Raw genomic sequence first — 20,022 nt, 5'->3', positions numbered from 1 at the left:
AATATGTGTTAAGGAATCTTTGGAAGCACCTTTATTATAAGGATCAGAAATCAGACTACTAATTACTAAAAACATGGATGGTGTTTCATCCTTAGGAGGTTTAGCTGATAATACTCTGTGTATACATTTAGCATTATAATCTTGTCAACAAAATCAAACAACATCAACAAATCGTTAAAGTAATTTGAAAAATAATAATTTTAGCTTCTGTTGATTTCAAAGTTAACATTTATAACATACAGCACTCTTTTAAAGTTTGGTTGTTGCATAAAACTGTTTAGGTTCCTATTTTTTTGTTTTTTTGTTTTGTTTTCATCACAACATTTAAGACCTTATGAAAATGCATAATTAAGACACTTGTAATACTATTTAATGTGGTTAAGAATTTTTATACATCAGGTCTACATCAGGTCCAAATAGACCCTTTTCACTAGACCATTATGATGTGTTACAAAGGTGATCAGCATCATAAATCCTCAAAACAAATTAATATTGCAGTAAAAAAAAAAAAACATATGTTTAGAGCATCAAACTAACAAAATAATTAACATAAAATTAACATCACGTCATCTTTTTTTCTCTGGATGATGTAGCAGAACAGCTATCACACCTTAACTGCCACACATGCATAGAATTGTAACTGGAATGATTAAAACAGTAAACAAAGTACTTTTTTGGTTATTTTCATTCTACTTTATTTTTTTGTTTGTTTGTTTATTTATTTATTTATTTATTTATTTATTTATTGATTGATTGATAAAAATAACTTTTAAAAATCCATTTAGATAATTAATTATTAAAATGACAGAATGGGTGCTCTAGCCCCTTATAGAGAGGGCAGAAATGCCCTTGCTAAAATTATCTTTTAAATGACTAGTTATGGACTTGTAAGCAATGGTAAGACTTTTACCTTTTTTCCTTATCTTGCCTATACTTGTGGTTTAGTCTTATGGTAAAAGCAAAATATGGTCAAATTTTACCATTACGACAGGGAATACTATGAATAGGATTGTGGCTTATAATGCATTTAGGTTGTTAGCATTTTGATAAAAAGCATTCAGATTGAATTGAATGCAGATTTTTTATGAAATGCAAGGTATGTTTGAAAGTCAAGCTTCAAATTCAGATGTACAGTTGAATTTTTAGCCCCCCTTTGAATTTTGTTTCCTTGTTAAATATTTCTCAAATGATGTTTAACAGAGCAAGGAAATTTTCACAGTCTGATAATATATATATTTTTTCTTTTGGAGAAAGTCTTTTTTCAGCTAGAATAAAAGCAGTTTTTATTTTTTTTAAAAACAAATTTAAGGTCATTAATTATTAATTTTCGATAGTCCACTGGAACAAACCATCGTTGTACAGTAACTTGCCTAATTACTCTAACCTGCCTAATTAACTTATTTAACCTAGTTAAACCTTTAAATGTCACTTTAAGCTGTATAGAAGTGTCTTAAAATAATATCTACTAAAATAGTTTTTACTGTCATCATGGCAAAGATAAAATGAATAATTTATTAAAGATGAGTTAATAAAACTATTATGTTTAGAAATGTGTTAAAAAATCTTTCACTTGGTTAAACAGAAATTGGGGGGAAAAACAGGGGGGCTAATAGATCAGGGGGGCTGATAATTCTGACTTCATCTGTATATACTATTCTGCAATCATCACTTATTTTATTCATTTGAAAGTGCATGCTTAACGTTTATCTGTTTTGATGTCAATGAGCACATGAAGCATTATGCTGTGTAGCTTATCTTGAAATTTGACCATTTCAGTGGTCAGAACAAGTCGTCTGTGGCTGAGAGTCTAAACTGAAGACTGATGGGATGTTGTTCTGCTCCCCTTCACTGAATAAAAGAACAATTTTAGCACGACTGTCATGACAAAATCCGATCAAGTGTTTTGAAAAGGTCTTTTCGATCCCGTCCAATCAAATCAAAATTCCTTTCAGACGAAGCACAGTTAGATTGATGAATGTGTTTACATGAAGGCTTTTCAGAGCCGTCAATCCGATTACTAACAGATTATTTGGTTGCATGTAAAGCCACGACACCACAAATATGCAAATAAGGATATTACCCAGGATTCAGGGATATGTAAATGCTGTAAGGGCAGTTTCATGAATATCCAGGTTCAATTGGTAACCTTGCGAAATTTATGAGAAATATGACGTAAGACAACCCAAGACTCGGTTTACACCGGCTTAATTATGTCAAGTGTGTTAAGGCCTTTTGCCTCTTTAAATGTCCTTAAAAACGTATGTTTGTTAGACATGCTTAACAAACAAACATACATGCTTGAATTCCATTATTTTACAACTGAACTTATATTTATATTAGCATATACAGTTGAAGTCAGAATTATTAGCCCCCACCTTTAAATTTTAGAATTTTTATATTTTTTAAATGTTTACCAAATTATGTTAAACAGAGCAAAGAAATTTTCACAGAATGCCTAATAATATTTTTTTTCTTCTGGAGAAAGTCTAAGTTTGTTTTATTTTGGCTAGAATAAAAGCAGTTTTTATTTAGTAGTTTAATTTTTAAAAAAGCAAAAAAGTTTTTAAAAAGCAGTTTAAATCTTTTTTTTTCAAATTTAAGGTCTAAATTATTAGCTCCTTTAAGCTATATTTTTTCGATAGTCTACAGAACAAACCATCGTTATGCAATAACCTGCTTAATTACCTAACCTGCCTTGTTAATCTAATTAACCTAGTTAAGCCTTTAAATGTCACTTTAAGCTGTATAGAAGTGTCTTGAAAAATATTTAATCAAATTTTATTTACTTTGATCATGGCAAAGATAAAATAAATCAGTTATTAGAAAAGAGATATTAAAACTATTACACTGCAAAAAATGCTTTTCTTACTTAGATTTGTTGTCTTATTTCTAGTCCAAATATCTAAAAATTCCTAAATCAAGAAGAATATTCTAGACAAGCAAAACATATTGTCTTGTTTTGAGAAATAATATGCCAATATTAAGTGAGTTTTTCCTTAAATCAAGCAAAATAATCTTATTTTTTCTTTTGACGTAAGATTATTTTGCTTGATTTAAGGAAAAACTCACTTAATATTGGCATATTATTTCTCAAAACAAGACGATATGTTTTGCTTGTCTAGAAAATGCTTCTTGATATAAGAAATTTTAGATATTTAGATTAGAAACAAGACAAAAAATCTAAGCAAGATAAGCATTTTTTTGCAGTGTATGTTTAGAAATGTCCTGAAAACAAAATCTTCTCTCTGTTAAACAGACATTGGGAGAAAAAATAAAGAGGGGGCTAATAATTCTGATTTCAACTGTATAGCGCTGTTAAGTGATTGTTATGAAATGTTACAACTGTAACTTAAATGTCCCGTGCAGTGTTGCCAACTATTTTCAATGAAAAGTTGCTAAGCTCTGCTCGAAAAGTCGCTAAATGATGCTAAATTATGTCAAACGTCAATTTGCATATTACTGATGACATCATATCCAGCAGTTTTTGTTTGTTTAACCTATGGTTAATAAAGGGGTATTTTTTTTTTGCATGGTTTATATATGCATGTCAATTTAATTAAATGTACTGTAATTTGAATACAGCAAATCAATATGGATGTATAATAAATTTGCAGTTATCTCTCAGACATAATAAACTCAGACAAGTTCTGAAACTGCCACTAAAATCTCTGTGATTCTGAACAAGAAAACAGTAAATGGCCAGATTAAATTGTTAAATTTAAAACAAAGGAGAAGCTTATTGGTTTAACTGTAACGTTACAATCATTTGCCATCAGTATGCAGGGAAACAAAGTGCACTCAGGCTGCAGTTATGAGAGACTGCTGTTAGAGGACTGGGCCACTTGTGAGTGCTCTGAGAAAGAGGAGGGGCTGACAGCATCACCCACAGCTCGTTTAGAGGAGTAGGAACGATACAGTACAGACATGTGAGAGTCTATAAAATTCTCTAGTAACACCAAAAAAGTTGCTAGATAGTTGCTTTTTTTGAAAATGTGTTGCTAAAAGGGTCTGAAAAGTCGATAAATACAGCAACAAAGTAGCTAAGTTGGCAACACTTGTCCAGTGAAATTAAAATAAAGTTTTAAGATGTTGATATGAGTGTTTAGCTCCAAAACAGTGCAAAAATCACCTCATACTTGTTTCTTATCAAACTCCTGACCAATCACGTGCTCTCTAGTATCTGGCATGTCCCGTTCCCTTCAAGACGCTTCTTATTTGCTTTTCATTTGATGCACTCAACCACTCTTACAGAGCTGTGATGAAAATTAAATGTTATTAGCTGTTTTTTTGTACTTATTTTTAGGGGTTTTTAAACATTAATAGAATAGTACAGAGAATTGACAGGAAATAGTTGGGAACAGAGAGAGGGGAAGGGTTTTTATTTAAAAAGTACAAAAATTACTGCTGTAACATGATGTGCTCTAGGAGTAGAATTTAAAATACATTAAATATAGTTTAACAATAAAAGCAAAAGGAAATACAAGAGGTCATTAGAAGACTGGTTTCAGTTACAAATTTGTGCAAAACTTAACCCTTAAAGACCTAGAGATATTTTGTTTTATTGTTATTTTAGCAGTCAGCCTCAAGTGTCATGTATTATTTTAAACAGGAGAACCTAAAGCTTCAATCTGTATCATTTAAAAGTCCAGTCTAAAACTTTTTTGGTCCAAAAACATATGAACAGACAGAAAATATTCCATAATTTTAAGAAAAACGTTTTTTTTAAAAGTACCATTTTCTAGTTATTACAAACAAAACCTCATGCAGTTTTTTTTTCTTTCTTTATGAATACACGCTATGATGTTTTGGAGGAGAGACAATTTGTCAATGCATCATGTCTGGTTTGTCCGGAGACACAAGCCACGAGCGTTCCTTTGTCAAATCAGCGTTGTTAAAATGTGATGACGTAACCACACTGATTCCGAGGCCTCTAAAGGTCCGTGAATGTAAAGTAATCCAGCAGTGGAAAGCTGAGACTCTCATCTTTATGACAATCTTTGAATTGTACGGATCGGATCAGCGGATTAAAAGTTATTAAACATTTAAGAACAATACTTATTTTTAGCCGCGGGCGGCTGTTTCGGTCTTAAGGGTTAAATATTTTTTTTTATAAATACCTCCATATATACCAATGTTATGCAACAAAAGCATGATTTATCTACTCGTTATAATATATTTCAGCTGGCATTGGTGGTAACACCTGATAGAGAAGAAAATAAGCCAAGTGTGTGATAACATATTCCAAATTTCGTGATCACAGATGTCGGTAGGTTTACACAATCATGCCATACATTTAATAAACTGAGATGTAGGGGTGTTATAGGAGAATTAATGGCAAAACAAGCCCCTATACCCTTATCCAGGTATGCTAGTGTGGATGTGTGGATTAACAATGCAGATGAGCATTCTGTATTTATAACTTATTGTATTTAGATTATGGAGACCAGCTAATATTGAATATTGAAAATGTAATATCACCCAGAAAGTGTGTCATTATTATTTATTCATTAATCATTTATTGCCTCTTAGTTCCTACTTTTTCATTTATTATTATTCTTTTTTTTTGCAATATCTTTGACGTTTTTACCTTTACAATACACTGTGCACAATTGGAAGGGTAATGAAAATGTGGCAAGAGAGATAGCATTACCACGATGAGCAAAAACGAAACAATATCTGACAGAAAACAAAGGAAAAATATTTAAAGGCTTAAATATGCAATGTGCTTAACCAGGATGAACAGGAGCATGTGTGGAAACTGATTAACAATCAAGAACACTAACTAGATAATTGAAAAGACTATTAAAAACACATACACAGAAACATTGTGAATGCACCTTTCAATCAAAGTAAAACTTCAGGGATTTTAGACATCTCTCCATTTTCTTCCTTGTTCTTCCATACGTCTCCTCCTGCAGCTCATTATGCAGCGGGGCACATGCAGGGTTAATTCTGCAGGTAGTTAATGAGTCACTCTTAGAACAGAAGGCAACAGATTGAGTCCTAGGTGCAAAACTGGAGGATGACTATAAACAATTGGCACATCACCCTGTGTACTGGAACAGATATGTGTATTTAGTGAGGGTACATATAGATATAGGCATGTGTTTGTTTGTGTGTTTTCAAAGACACCTGATGACTCGGGTGCTCTGCGCTCACCTAGCAGATGGAAAAATACCGCTTTTGTCTTCTCTCTGCAGGCCTCACAGTTTGACTGCTGCTAAAAACCACCCTCCTACTTTCCCTCAGCATTTCATCTCTCTCTCTCTCTCTCTCTCTCTCTCTCTCTCTCTCTCTCTCTCTCTCTCTCTCTCTCACTCTCTCTCTCTCTCTCTCTCTCCCCTCTTGCTTTTATTTAACTACAGTCTGCCTTCATCTACTGTGAAACCATGCAGGCCTATAATGACTGCTTTTTTATTTTATTATTTATTTATTATTATGTTATTTATTTAAACAGCCAGAAAGTTATTTTTAAGGAGATACATTAAATGTAAACAACTTTAGCTCACATTAATGTTCATTTTGTTTGTTTATTCTAATACTTTTGGGGGTTTTCACCTTTAATGGTCATGACAGTGGAGTTTGCAGACAGTAAAGTGAGGGAAGCAAAGAGAGGCGAGGGATCGGCTAAGGACCTCGAGCTGGGTATTGATCTCAGTTCACCGTGAACACCTCTGTTCTATGTGTTGATGTGCTAACCTCTTGGTGCTGACTTCAGTTTGTTTATACAGTCATCAATTAATTAACAGATCAGTTAACTATTGAATTAATAAATTAGGTAAATAATCTTTCCATTCAGGGTGTCACGGTGATGCAGTGGGTAGCACGATCACCTCACAGCAAGAAGGTTGCTGGTTTGAGCCTCGGCTGGGTCATTTCTGTGTGGAGTTTACATGTTCTCCCTGTACTTGCGTTGGTTTCCTCCGGGTGCTCTGGTTTCCCCGCGGTCCAAAGACATACGCTAGATGAATAGAATAAGCTAAATTGGCTGTAGTGTATGTGTGTGAATGGGTGTTCCCAGTATTGGTTTGTGGTTGGAAGAGCATGCGCTGTGTAAAACATATGCTGAATAAGTTGCCAGTACATTCTGCTGTGGCGACCCCTGATTAATAAAGGGACTAAGCCAAAAAGAAAATGAATCACCCTATAGGAAAAAGGTCATTATGTGGAAAAAGTGACCACAGGTTTAGTATTTTTAAATTATATTTTTTAATTTCTAGAGAATCTGATTAAACACAATTTAATGAGAAACTGAAGTGCAGTGTTGCCATGAATATTGTTGATCCATAGATGAAAGACTTTGAAATTTGCCAATGTTTTGGAGCATACTAGCTTATCGATTATCTTACTGTACATATGTTTAATAAACATAATTGTAATGAGTAGGAGGACAACGGAGATAAAGTTCCTGATGCAGCTTTATTTAGGCAAAGGGATAGTCAAACAGGCCGGGTCAACAGGAGCAAACGGTACAACATGGGTAATCCAATAGAGTAGGGCTGGGTGATAAAATCGCTATCGATATTTATTTACCAATTAAAAAAAAATTTGATATGTAGTTTCGTATGAAGCACTACAGTTTTACTAAAATATGAGAGCAACGTGCACATGTTGTGCAAGTGGCACGTACAAGAACTTTCCAAATTTTCCAGGCGCACCTAGTCAAAAAACATTTAAACTTTTCCAAATGCCGCAAGCAATTTATGTAAGTAGAACTAACCAATCTGCTTCACACATTGTATGGAATATTCACATTTCAATAATTACTGCAGACTAATTACCTCAGACAAACACAGCGCACCCAAACAACACTGCAGGGGTTTTTACTTTTCTCTATAAAGTTGCATCGGAGCTGCAGCAATAATTTATCCGTTTGTCATCCTCTGAGAAAATGGTTGATGGCCACCTTGTGATGAGATGGTCACCTAGTTAAGAAAGTGCAAAGTCCATTGTAAATGGTTAAAGAATCCACGCGCTTGTCACTTCAGGTCAGAATAACAACACATGTGAAAATGAGTAGCGGATAGCAGCAGTGAGGAGGTTGTAAATAAAGAAGAATGTGAGGATGTTACCAGAGTGGCTTTTTGGTTTCTTTTCTTGTGCATCCCAGCCACTAGCTCCCCATATGAATGAGTTTTTAGCATAGGGGGGAATATAGTCATTTCACTTTACAATTTGTAATGTTGCAATATGTATTTGAATAATGATGGTTGGTTCACGGGGGGATTTCACAGGGACAGTGTTTTGTAAAACTAGTTTGAGCCAGTTGTAGAATAACTGGACAGTCATTTATAGTTCATAGTTTGTTACGGTTGCTGCCGCAGATGAATGTGAAAACACTTGAGCGTTATGTCTGTGCATTGCAGAATTGATTGCTGCAGCCTGCTGGTTTTAGCATTTGTGAGCAGGGTGAACATGTTAAAATAACAGCTGTGTTGTAACTCGTTTAAATATACACAGGACGCATCAATCACTTTAACTGCAGCTGCGAGCGATGCTAACAGGAGGCAGTAGTCATTAGCTCAAGTATGAACGTAGTGACTTATTGCAATTTCATTTTGTTCTGCTGAGAATTTGGATGATAATAGCCAATTAGTGTTGGGTCTTCTGAGTCAGAAACTCTGTTCAACGTTTTACCAAGAAAGAGAAACTGATGAGACACACAGAGAGAAGCCATTCTGTTAGATCAACAACTATTAGTCCGGTTTCACCGCGTACCTGGAAGCAATTTGTATTTATTTTGCCTCAACAGGTTATGATTAGAAGGACTGGCTGGTATTGGATATTTAAAGGGTAATATCACCCAGACAGTGTGTCATTATTTATTGACCATCATGTTGTTACACTGGCTTTGTCATCTTCTCAAGGAACTGTATAGTTCATTGACTTGCCCATTGACTTTCAGAGAACTTTTTTTGTCCGTAGAATGGAAGTCTGTGGAAATAATGATGGAAATTTCAACAATAAAAGCACAAGGAAATACAAGAGATCAATATAAGACTGGTTTCCATTACACATTTAAGCACTACTTAAATATATTTTTAAAATAATTCCATATAAAGCAATGTTGTGCAACTAAAGGATATGACAATGATGGTAACACCTGATAAAGAAGGGAATAAGCCAAGTGAGTGAGTGAGTGAGTGAGTGAGTGAGTGAGTGAGACATAACATATTCCAAAATTCACGATCACAGATGTCAGTAGGTTCACACATTCATGTCGTATATTTAATTAACTGAGATGTAGAGGTGTTATAGGAGTATTAATGGCAAGACAAGCCCCTTATGTCCTTAGTCATGTATGCTATTTCACAAAGCACATATGGATTCAGAATACAGATAAACATTCTGTATTTATAATTATGTATTTATTTTGGCGCAACAGGTTATGAGGAGTAGCTGATATTGGATATTTAAAGGGTAATATCAACCAGAAAGTGTGTCCTGCATAGTTTAGCTCCAACTTGCTTCAACACACCTAACAGCAAGTTTCTAATATATCTAGTCAGAGTTTGATTAGTTTGTTTAGGTGTGTTTGATTAGGGTTGGAGATAAACTCTCCAGCACACTGGCCTCCTGGACCACTCCTGGCCTAGAGGCATACTTTTAAATGGAATTACACATTTCAATTCATTTTCTTGTCGGCTTAGTCCCTTTATTAATCCGGGGTCGCCACAGCGGAATGAACCGCCAACTTATCCAGCACGTTTTTAAGCAGCGGATGCCCTTCCAGCTGCAACCCATCTCTGGGAAACATACACACACACATTCACACACACACTCATACACTATGGAGAATTTAGCCTACCCAATTCACTTGTACCACATGTCTTTGGATTGTGGGGGAAACCGGAGCACCCGGAGGAAACCCACGCGAAGGCAGGGAGAACATGACATTGACAATTATCCCATCATCAAATCAGTTCTTGAGCAACCCCTATATATACCAAAGCTGTCTTATCTGCAGCATCTCACGACTTCAGCATCCCTCCACCACCCCGTCACCTCACCTCTTGCATTGCATTCCCGGGGGGAGTGTTCTGGGACTGGGCTAGATACTTCGCTCGAATCCCAACTCCTCTTTGTTTCCTGATAAGGGGAATAACTCGAGTGGGGGTGTCTCCTCGAGCTCAGAGCCCCCCCCCCCCCCCCGGAAAGCACGTCAAATATGCTTTATACTTAAATGAATGCAAGTGTGAACTCGTGAAGTGATGTTTTGTAAACAAATTTCGGGAGGAGCATGCGCAGAAGTTTCGGTATCGAATACGTCATTGACAATTATCCCATCATCAAATCAGTTCTTGAGCAACCCCTATATATACCAAAGCTGTCTTACCTGCAGCATCTCACGACTTTAGCATCCCTCCACCACCCCATCACCTCACCTTTTGCATTGCATTTCCGGGGGGAGCGTTCTGGCGCCGGGCTAGATACTTCGCTCGAATCCCAACTCCTCTTTGTTTCCTGATAAGGGGAATAAGCTAGTGTCTCCTCGAGCTCAGAGCCCTCCCCCCGGACAGTACGCCAAATATGCTTTATACTTAAACGAATGCAAGTGTGAACTCGTGAAATGAGAATGCAGTTGAATAGTCTAATATTTTGTATGAGGTCAAAAAAGATATTGTTTATGGTACAATACTGTGAAATATTTTAAATAGTCAAATATAACATGAAAGTATAAATCAGCTGTTCAATTTGTAGTTTGAGTAGTGCCTAAATTAATTGCCACTAACAATCATCATTAAGTTTCGAGTTTGATTCTTCTCTTTTTTTTATTCATTTGATGAGAAATCACCCACTACAATCCTGTCATAAATGAAACCACATAAAGGTATGTATTAATAAGATGTTGGTGGAATAGATTAAGCCAAAGCAAGAGCACACAGAGACTTAACAGCATTGTGTTTGAAACAGCACAGCCTGTTGTAATGATACCGATGCCTTAGGCAGACTAAGACCTTATCGATATTCATTGATCTGAGATGGAGAAATGAGGCTGATTAGATTAATGACATAATTAATATGACTAAAGTGTTGCCTTGGAGGGTATTTGGACTTTTTCAGTCTTTTAACATGCGGGTCATGCTTCTTCTAAGGTCTACACTGCTGGTCTCATCTAAGAGAGCAAGTGTAAAATCACAACCTCAGGCTGACAAAGAGCGCTATCTTCATTCTCATCTTCACCATTTGTATAAAGAGCGCTTTGATCTGTTCATTGGCCAGGCCAATGGTGAAATCTGATGTACTGCACTGCAGATGAACTCTGTGTGGTCATTTTAACACCAAAACCCTTTTACTCCAATCCATGCACTGTTACTATTCATTCAACATTCCGCTCTCAAAGTGTATCCCCGAGCTCAGACAGAACAAAATGGAGAATGCATCAGAAATTGGACGGGCCCAGAGGCTACCAGACAGAAATCCAAAACCAAAACAAAGCTGAAAATAACCATACCTGTGCTCAGTCTGAGATTTGATTTGTCTGGAAATCGCAGTGCATCTGAAGTTATTTTGCTTGTGGCTAGCAAAGGGCCAAAATACAGATCAGAACTCAAATCTTTGTAATAACGGACACCTTTAGTGCGGTGAAAGATTCCTAGAGCTCTTTCCAGGCTGTTTTTGTCAACGTTTTACCGAGTATATTATTGTCTATCACGGAGACCTTGGCCGAGAGGCATCTCGCATGCTTTATTTACCGTGATACGGAGTGTCAGCGGCGGTATAGTGGGTGTGCGGGCCGAATATGTGTGTGAGGGAAAGGGAGCATGGTACACTGTGCCAGTGCACATGTCTGTGCAGATAAATTCAGGGATTAGTGTGTTAGAGATGCACAGACTGACTGACAATCTCTCCTCCCTTCAGTGCCACTGTGAGACAACTGAGAACTCATTAACTCGCTGCACTCGCGGACCACAGAGAGAAAGAGAGAGAGAGAGAGAAAGAGTGAATTGAGACAGAAATGAACATGATGGCGTAGAAATAGAAAAAGCAAATATGGTGTATTAGCAGCGAGGCCGTGAGCGATCCGGCAGAAAGAGTGAGGGAGGTTGAGGCCAAAAACAGAAAAGGCTAACGGTGAACAGCAGAGGCTGGAGGAAGAGGAGGTGTGGAAGAGAAGGATGATGAAGAAAGGAGAGAGAAAGAGAGATAGAGAAAGTGGCTGTTGCCAGGGACAACAGCATAATAGAGAGCGATCCTCCTACACAACCTCTGCCTTCTTTTACTCCTCCTCCACCGTGGCTTGATTTTGTCTCTCCCTCCGTTTACCTGCCTCAAGTCCTGTCTGCTGTGGACCGAGTCAGATTCAACAATTGTTTATTGCCATTATTTCGGACTCTTCAGCTCATTGAACTCGTTCAGAATGTTGATTCATGGGTTTCTGATGTCATCAAACTACTCGGTGCCATGTTGTATCAATGAAAGATTCAATTCAATTTGTGTCAACACATATTGAAACATATGAATAAAGCGGGCTGCACTGTGGCGCAGTGAGTAGCACGTTCGCCTCACAGCAAGAAGGTCGCTGGTTAGAGCCTCAGCTGGGTCAGTTGGCGTTTCTGTGTGAAGTTTGCATGTTCTCCCTGCGCTCGCGTGGGTTTCTTCCAGGTGTTCTGGTTCTCCCACAAGTCCAAAGATATGCGGTACAGGTGAATTGAATAAGCTAAATTGTCCGTAGTGTATGTGTGTGAATGAGTTTGTATGAATGTTTCCCAGTGATGGGTTCCAGCTGGAAGGGCATCTGCTGCATGAAACATATGCTGGATGAGTTGGCAGTTCATTCCGCTGTGGCAACCCCTGCGTAATAAAGGGACTAAGCCGAAAAGAAAATGAATGAATGAATGAATGAATGAATGAAGTGTATTTGTGTTCGCGTTTTTATTTGTAGATTGTTGTCAGATATGCTGTGACTCGTTGATATTGATAGTTTCGGATGTACAGCACATATTGCAGACACAGAATGTTTCACATGTTTAAAGTTAATTACAAAAATTAAACTTCAGAAACTGGGATTGGACTTTTCAGTTAGTATGCAGCTCTCATTAGGACTGTAATGCAGCATTTTTCATTTGATGTCATAATTACCCATTGTTTTATTGATTTTCCACATCTGTTCAGATATACTTAATTTCTTTGCTTTGTACAGTATGAATTAGGGATGTCAAGATCCGATCACAGATCGATGTCCGGAATACCCGATCACACGGTTTAAAACTTGATTGGCATCGGACGTTACCTCCCGTTCAGGACTCAAATATATATACACAGATCTACCAACTACCTATGGCGTTATTTCAATGAAAAATGTCATGAGCATTGTATTTCAAGTCGAGGTTGTATTTTAATATGTGCATAAGAATCTCTTTGCTTGCGCGCAGTCAGTCAGCATGTCACCTTGAAGCAGGCATGTCCAAACTCTGTCCTGGAGGGCCGGTGTCCTGCAAAGTTTAGTTCCAACTCCAATCAGACACACCTGGGCTAGCTAATCAGGTTCTTACTAGGCTTTCTAGAAACATCTTTGCAGGTGTGTTTAGACAAGTTGGAGATAAAATCTGCAGGACACCGGCCCTCCAGGTCTGAGTTTAGACACCCCTGCCTTAAAGCGTTAAACAAATAATGCACAGCACTACTACAGTTACAGAAAAGTTTAAGCTGTTATAATTCACTTACCTGTTTAACGGCAGGTAGAACACGCAAGCAGCTTTAGGCGGAAATTGCGAGTATGTCTGCGGTAGATGTATTATAAAGTTGATGATGACAACATTGCCATAGCAAACTGTGATATATGTAAACTTGGGATTAGATTTTTGGTATTTTAAGTTGAGGTGCTATTTGTTTTCATATTCATTTTTTTTTATATTTACTGTTTCACTAAAGTCCAAAAGTGAAGAATTTATATTATTGATTACTTGATTGTTCAAGCTACCTCACAGAAGTGCTCTGTTTGTTAACAGAGTTGTTGAATTTTATAATATGGTGAATTAAATAAAGAATAAGGAACATCCTGGATCTGTTTCTTCGCTCTCATTCATTTATTTTTTTATGGATTTTAGACCTATCATATCGGGTTTCTGAATGCTCAAAATCAAATGACTCAGATTCAAGGGCAAAAAAACCTGATCAGGACAGTATAAATTATTCTAAGGCCATTTGTTTATTGATACACAAGCACTAGTGTTACAATATAAGTTTATACCAAAGTGTTTGGCATTAAATCCTATCTAAATATGCACAAATGTCTTAAGAGTGACTCAAAAAAAAATAGCATCCCTTGAGAAAAAAGGTGCACCTAAAAAGTAGCAACATTTTTAGAAAACTACTTGTTATGCATACTTGTCAAACTAAATGCAATGCTTTCAGACACTTAACTGCATATTAATTGCAATTAAATGAAATGCATTAGTTGAACCTTAAAGGGCTGTTTGACCTACTTTACTGAGACTTTATTTGTAGTTTCATAATTACTTCTGATGTCTTTGTAATATGGTATAAGTGTGCTGTTAAATGAAAACCATTTACAAAACACTAAAATATCATTTAATGTAATATTTTTATTGAGGCTTTATATAAAATAGTATGTATTGTTAAGCTTTTTAAGTACACATACTTATGCAGCAGTGTAATGAAAACTTTATTTAGCTAATAATAACAAAGGAAAATAAACAGCATGAAAAAAATATAAAGAATTAAAGTAAGGGCATAAAATAAATACAGGGTAAATGCAAAATATGAAATAGCTATAAAGTGAAGTAAATTAGAGTACATTTATTAGAACTATATAAAAAATTGGCATATACTAAATTAAGTAAATGACCAGACCAACACTTGCAAGAAGTGACTCATTTAGTCAAGGAAATGTCTGAAAACAGGTCTTTCGAAGACTGTGTTGGTTTGCTGTTGTGACACCACTGTGCCTGTGGGCTGAGTCACTCTTGACAGCTGTTGAGGGCTTGTGTTTCTTCTCTTCTGCAGTGATTCCTATTATCTGTCAGCATGGGGAAGACTTCCAATCAAAGTTCTTATAGTTTAGCAATTTTAAATTAGTTTTTATTTCAGTATGCATTTTTTTTATTTGTCTATTGGTCCCACTTTATATTAAGTGGCCTTAACTAATATGTACTTACACAGGAATTAATAGTTTGTTACAATGTACTTATTGTGTAAATACATGTATTTACTGAGTACTTATGCTTAATTAAATACATGTATTTAATTACATCTGTAATTAACTTTTGTTATTACATTTGTAAATACACTGTTGACCATCCCTTACACCTTAACCCACCCTTAATGCCACCAAACCTGTTCATAACCCAACTTTTATTCCAACTCAAATGCACCACAAGTGTTCTCAATTGCATTATAAACACAGTATGATACAATATATTTATTTTTTGATGTAAGTACATAGTAGTTAAGGACACTTAATAAAAAGTGGGACCTTTCAGTTTAGTCTTAGTTTGTTTTGTTATTGGTTAGTTTTATTTTACATTTTATTTTTTAAGTAAATTGTCTATTAAGCGTTTCTATATTAAGTTTCGGTTTCAGTTTTACTTTTAGCAGTACCTGTTGTTCGTTATGTTTAGTTTCAGTTTTTCATTTTCTGTAAAGGCGACATGCTGGCTCAGTGGTTAGCAGTGTCACTTAAACCTCCATGTGCTCGGGTTTCTTCCACAGTCTAAAGACATGCATTATTGCCTTGCACTATTATGTTTTTCTCTTCTTTTTCATTCTTTTATATCACATTTTATCTGTTTTTATTTTGTTGTTTTTTTTATAATTTTTATTATTTGTTTTTATTTTCTTAAACTTTTTTTTATTCTTGTTTATGTAAAGCACTTTGAATTGCCACTGTGTATGAAATGTGCTATATAAATAAACTTGCCTTGCCTAAAGGTAAATTGAATAAACTAAATTGGCTGTAGTGTATATGACTGTATGAGTGAATGATTGTGTAAGGGTGTTTCCCAATTGCTGGGTTGCAGCAGGAAGGGCATCGGCTGTGTAAAACATATGCTGGAATAGTTAGCGGTTCATTCCGCTGTTGCGACCTCTAGAGACTAAGCTGAATTAATAAAATGAATGAATGAATACATTTTTTTTTTGGTTTATTTTTTTTTTTCAACAAAAATGTTTTTTGAACATTTTTTTTAGTCTTCGCTTACTAAAATAACCTTGCTTCCATTTTTGATAAAGTGTTTTATGTTTTGATTTAATTCGCAAAACTTTTCATCTTATTTACTGAGAACTAAAATGATCCTTGATAAAAAAAAATAAGTAATCAAGAAGACATGTTAAACATTGCCTAATCAGCATCAGTGAAATCTCAGATAAGTCTTTTTTTTCTTTCTTGCTTTCTGCTCTCCTCATCCTCCGCTGATGTCTGATTTGGCTTGTGCTTGCCTGAGTTATTGATCTGACTGTGTGATTGATGGAAAGTTCTGCCCCATCATTCGTCTCGTCCCTCTCCAATACCAATAGCAGAACTTTTGTTTGTTAAATGACTGCATCCAGCAGTCAGCCGATGCACTGCTCCCCTCTGGCTTGTTCCTGCACACTTATCTCTCATTCTGTCCCTACAAAACACTCCAGTGCTCCTCTCGCTCTTTTGCAATCCGTTTGGGGATTACATTTGAAACTTGTGATACTGATTGTTTTTTGTGGTCCTGTTTTGAGTCACATTTACTTGTACCAGCTTGACCGATGTAAAAGCTGTTATCAAAGGAAAGTGAATTAAAATGCGATCAAATAAAATTATAAAGCAGATTTTTATAAAATCAGCTGTGTTTGCAACAATGATTATTTAAAAATAAAGTAACATCTGAACAGTTTACCAAACAATACATTTCTCTGACTTTCAAAAACAAATTAGCATTCATTCATTCATTTAATCATTCCTTCATTTCTTTTCGGCTTAGTCCCTTTATTAATCCGGGGTCGCCACAGTGGAATGAACCACTAACTTACACAGTGGATGCCCTTCCAGCTGCAACCCATCTCTGGGAAACATCCATACACACTTATTCACACTCATACACTATAGACAATTTAGCTTACCCAATTCACCTATACCGCATATCATATTTGGAATCACCAATAAAATTAAACCACTACCGTCTCAAGCTTTGTTTCTAAATGTTCGAATCAAACAAAATCCGCAAAAACTTGTGGCATGTCCAAGTCCTCCCCCAGAGATGCATCTGTCTTTAGCAATAGCTGGTTGGCTCCTGTTCTAGAAGGCAGGGCTATATTCTTGACTGTTACACTTCTATCCATACAAAACTATACGAGTGACATGTCTTTTGTACTCTATATAGTGTTTGTCCCAAACCTTAAAGTTAAAGGAGTTATTTTCACCTCAAATTTTTTTCTTTAATTTTTATTAACATTTTTAGCTTTTTTGTTTGTTGTGTAGTATTTACAAATGGTAAAATATTTAAGTAATAAACTATGTATTTATTTGTTTGGTTGAGAGGAAATAATAGCTGCTGGACATCTTTGTGGAAGACTGCTGGTCTAGTTCAAAGTAACAAATGAAAGAGTGAGAAAAGTCTTTCTATCCTCAGACTCCCTTTTTAATTTCATACACGCTCTTTCATCGTTCCCACTTTGCCTATCAGCATTCTCTCTATCTCTTAAGACCCCCCCCCCCCTCTCTCTCTCTCTCTCTCTCTCTGATGTCTAAGCCTGATGCACTAAGTGACAATCTATGCCAAGTCTGGCACCTTATTTAGATTCAGGCTAATTAAGAAAGCCAAGTGGGTTTTGCAGCACCGCAAACAACATTATTCAGAAGTTGCGCCAGCTCTTTAACTGTCTCTCCCCCTCTCATCATCTGTTATCTCCAGCTCTAGGCTCATCGTCCCCTGGCCCCCGGTTCCCTGCAACTAGTGGATTTCATCCCAGGCTTAAATACAGCAGCATCAGGACCAGCCAGATCACCTGAGAAGAAGAGGAGGATAAAACAGGTGAGAACTGCTGTAGTCAGATTGTAATTGTGGAGGTGCTGCTGTTTTTTTGTCCATCTGTGTACTGATTGTTAAACACTATCCAAGCAAGCAACATTGTGAAATGCTACATGTGTTAAAAAACAGGCTATGTGCAAACTTGCTGCGAAAGCATTTGTTTCTTCTGTTCACAGTTTTTTTCAGCAAGTATCAAAGCTGCCCCAGGCTGACAGGCGCTGTTGTTTGTGTTTTTGTAAATGATGATGGACCTGTCGTGTCACTTTCCGTCTCTTACACACACACACATAGACAGCCCGCTCATGAAGAGAGAAATCTGCACCTTCCTGTTCTCAAACACATAAGACATAGATGTTTTATTTACCTTGGATAACCCCACAGATGTTTTTTGCTCTCTTTAACAGTAAAATGAAATGTTAAATAGCCTTGCTTCTCTTCACTGCTTATAACCAGTGTCGGGGGTAACACGTTAAAAGTAACGCCGCTACGTAATAATACTACTTTTCCAAAGTAACAAGTAAAATAATGCATTACTTTTAAAAATATGTAATATTATTTGAGTGACTTGTATAACAAAAATGTAGCATTAGTTACTTTTACTTTGCTTAATTGGCTTTAAAAAACATATTGCGGAATAAAAATGACCTTAGTCCGGTTGAATGATACACTCAATGAGAGAGCTTGCTGCGAGGGAACAGACAGTCGACTCGCACTCATCATCATCATCAGGTCTCCTTTTTCACAGCAGATGAGTCAGTGTACTGTTCTAGTAACTGAATAACTCAGAATATTGGTTAATTTAGAGTCAGAGGGAATTTATGGTATGTTAGTACTTACTGAAGACGCAAACAATTTTACTGGAACTCCATTCAATTTAATGAACTGGTTCACTTAGAAGATCTAGTTAAAACAAACAATTCATTCGCGAATCGCCCCTCATCACTACAGACAGTCAGAATGACAGGCCAGAGACTTACGTTTTTGCAATGAATTCTTAATATTTTGAACTCATCGAAGAAAAGAAGTGGATTGTTGTTAAGTGTAGATTATGTGCAAGTAAAACTTTGAACAACTGCAAAAAACACGATATCGATAAAAACAAAACTGGATGCGAAGCATTACAGCCGCACCACACCTCCAGCTAAACAACAAATGATTTACATCAGTTCACATTCTCCAGGTAAAACAATTAATTTGAATAAACTCAAAAAATGGTAACTGTTTTTATTGTTGAGGTGGTGCAGCCACTGTCCAACGTTACTGCGACTAACTTACGTTTTGTAATACAGTACGATTTTTTTTTCTTTTTGGAAATGATTTACACCTTTGTGAAGGCCATGTGAAGCAATTTATTAAAGCTCAAAGATTTATTTGATTTGGATTTTTTTTTATCGTCCTTCTGCTCATTTGGTTATTACACATTTTAAAGGTTTAAAATCTGTTTGTGCCTTAATAAATTATTTCTTGTTAGTATTCTTAGGCTTTATTGCAGTCTTTATTTCAATGGAAAGTTATTTTACTTAACTAATAACACAAAACATTCAAAAGTAGCAAACACATTACTTTTACACTTTACTTTTACACTACTCCTTTCATCAATCTGTATATGCAGCACCTATAACTCTGGACTCAGAAAGTTCTTAAAATATAGTTTTATCCTAAATTTTTTAAAGTTAAATGAAGGTGTAGGTTTTATACGTGGTTGTTAAATACAGAGCTTCTTGATAAAAAAAGGTGAAAGAGATCAAATCTCAGCCAAGTTAAGAAAAGTAATGCAAATGTAACTCAAAAGTAATATAATGCTTTACTTTCCATAAAAAGTAATGCACATAGTTACTTTTTTTAGGGGGAGTGACTCAATATTGTAATGCACTACTTTCAAAAGTAACTTTTTAATATTATATTATATAATGTTACATTACACGAAATTATATTATATTATATTATATTATATTATATTATATTATATTATATTATATTATATTATATTATATTATATTATATTATATTATATTATATTATATTATATTATATTATATTACACTATATTATATTATAT

General features: G+C 35.7%; 1 protein-coding gene across 3 annotated transcripts in view; it reads left to right on the top strand.

Moving 5' to 3' along the window:
• elfn2b (extracellular leucine-rich repeat and fibronectin type III domain containing 2b) overlaps positions 1 to 20,022 on the top strand; it is a 168,094-nt gene that overhangs the window by 39,241 nt on the left and 108,831 nt on the right. For 2 of the 3 annotated variants that reach the window (XM_087244769.1, XM_087244770.1), the window contains exon 2: positions 17,847 to 17,966. The gene's annotated coding sequence lies outside the window, so the exon portion shown is untranslated. Of the gene's footprint in view, positions 1 to 17,846; positions 18,613 to 18,858; positions 19,498 to 20,022 lie in introns of those variants that run through there. The other variant, XR_015480984.1, reaches the window with a different exon arrangement.

The sequence above is a fragment of the Danio rerio genome, chromosome 3 (assembly GCF_052040795.2).
Source record: "Danio rerio strain M-AB ecotype USA chromosome 3, GRCz13ab, whole genome shotgun sequence".
In the NCBI taxonomy this organism is placed as follows: Eukaryota; Metazoa; Chordata; class Actinopteri; order Cypriniformes; family Danionidae; genus Danio; species Danio rerio.
The sequence above is the reverse complement of the archived record's forward strand: the minus strand, read 5'-3'. Positions and strand labels throughout refer to the sequence as shown.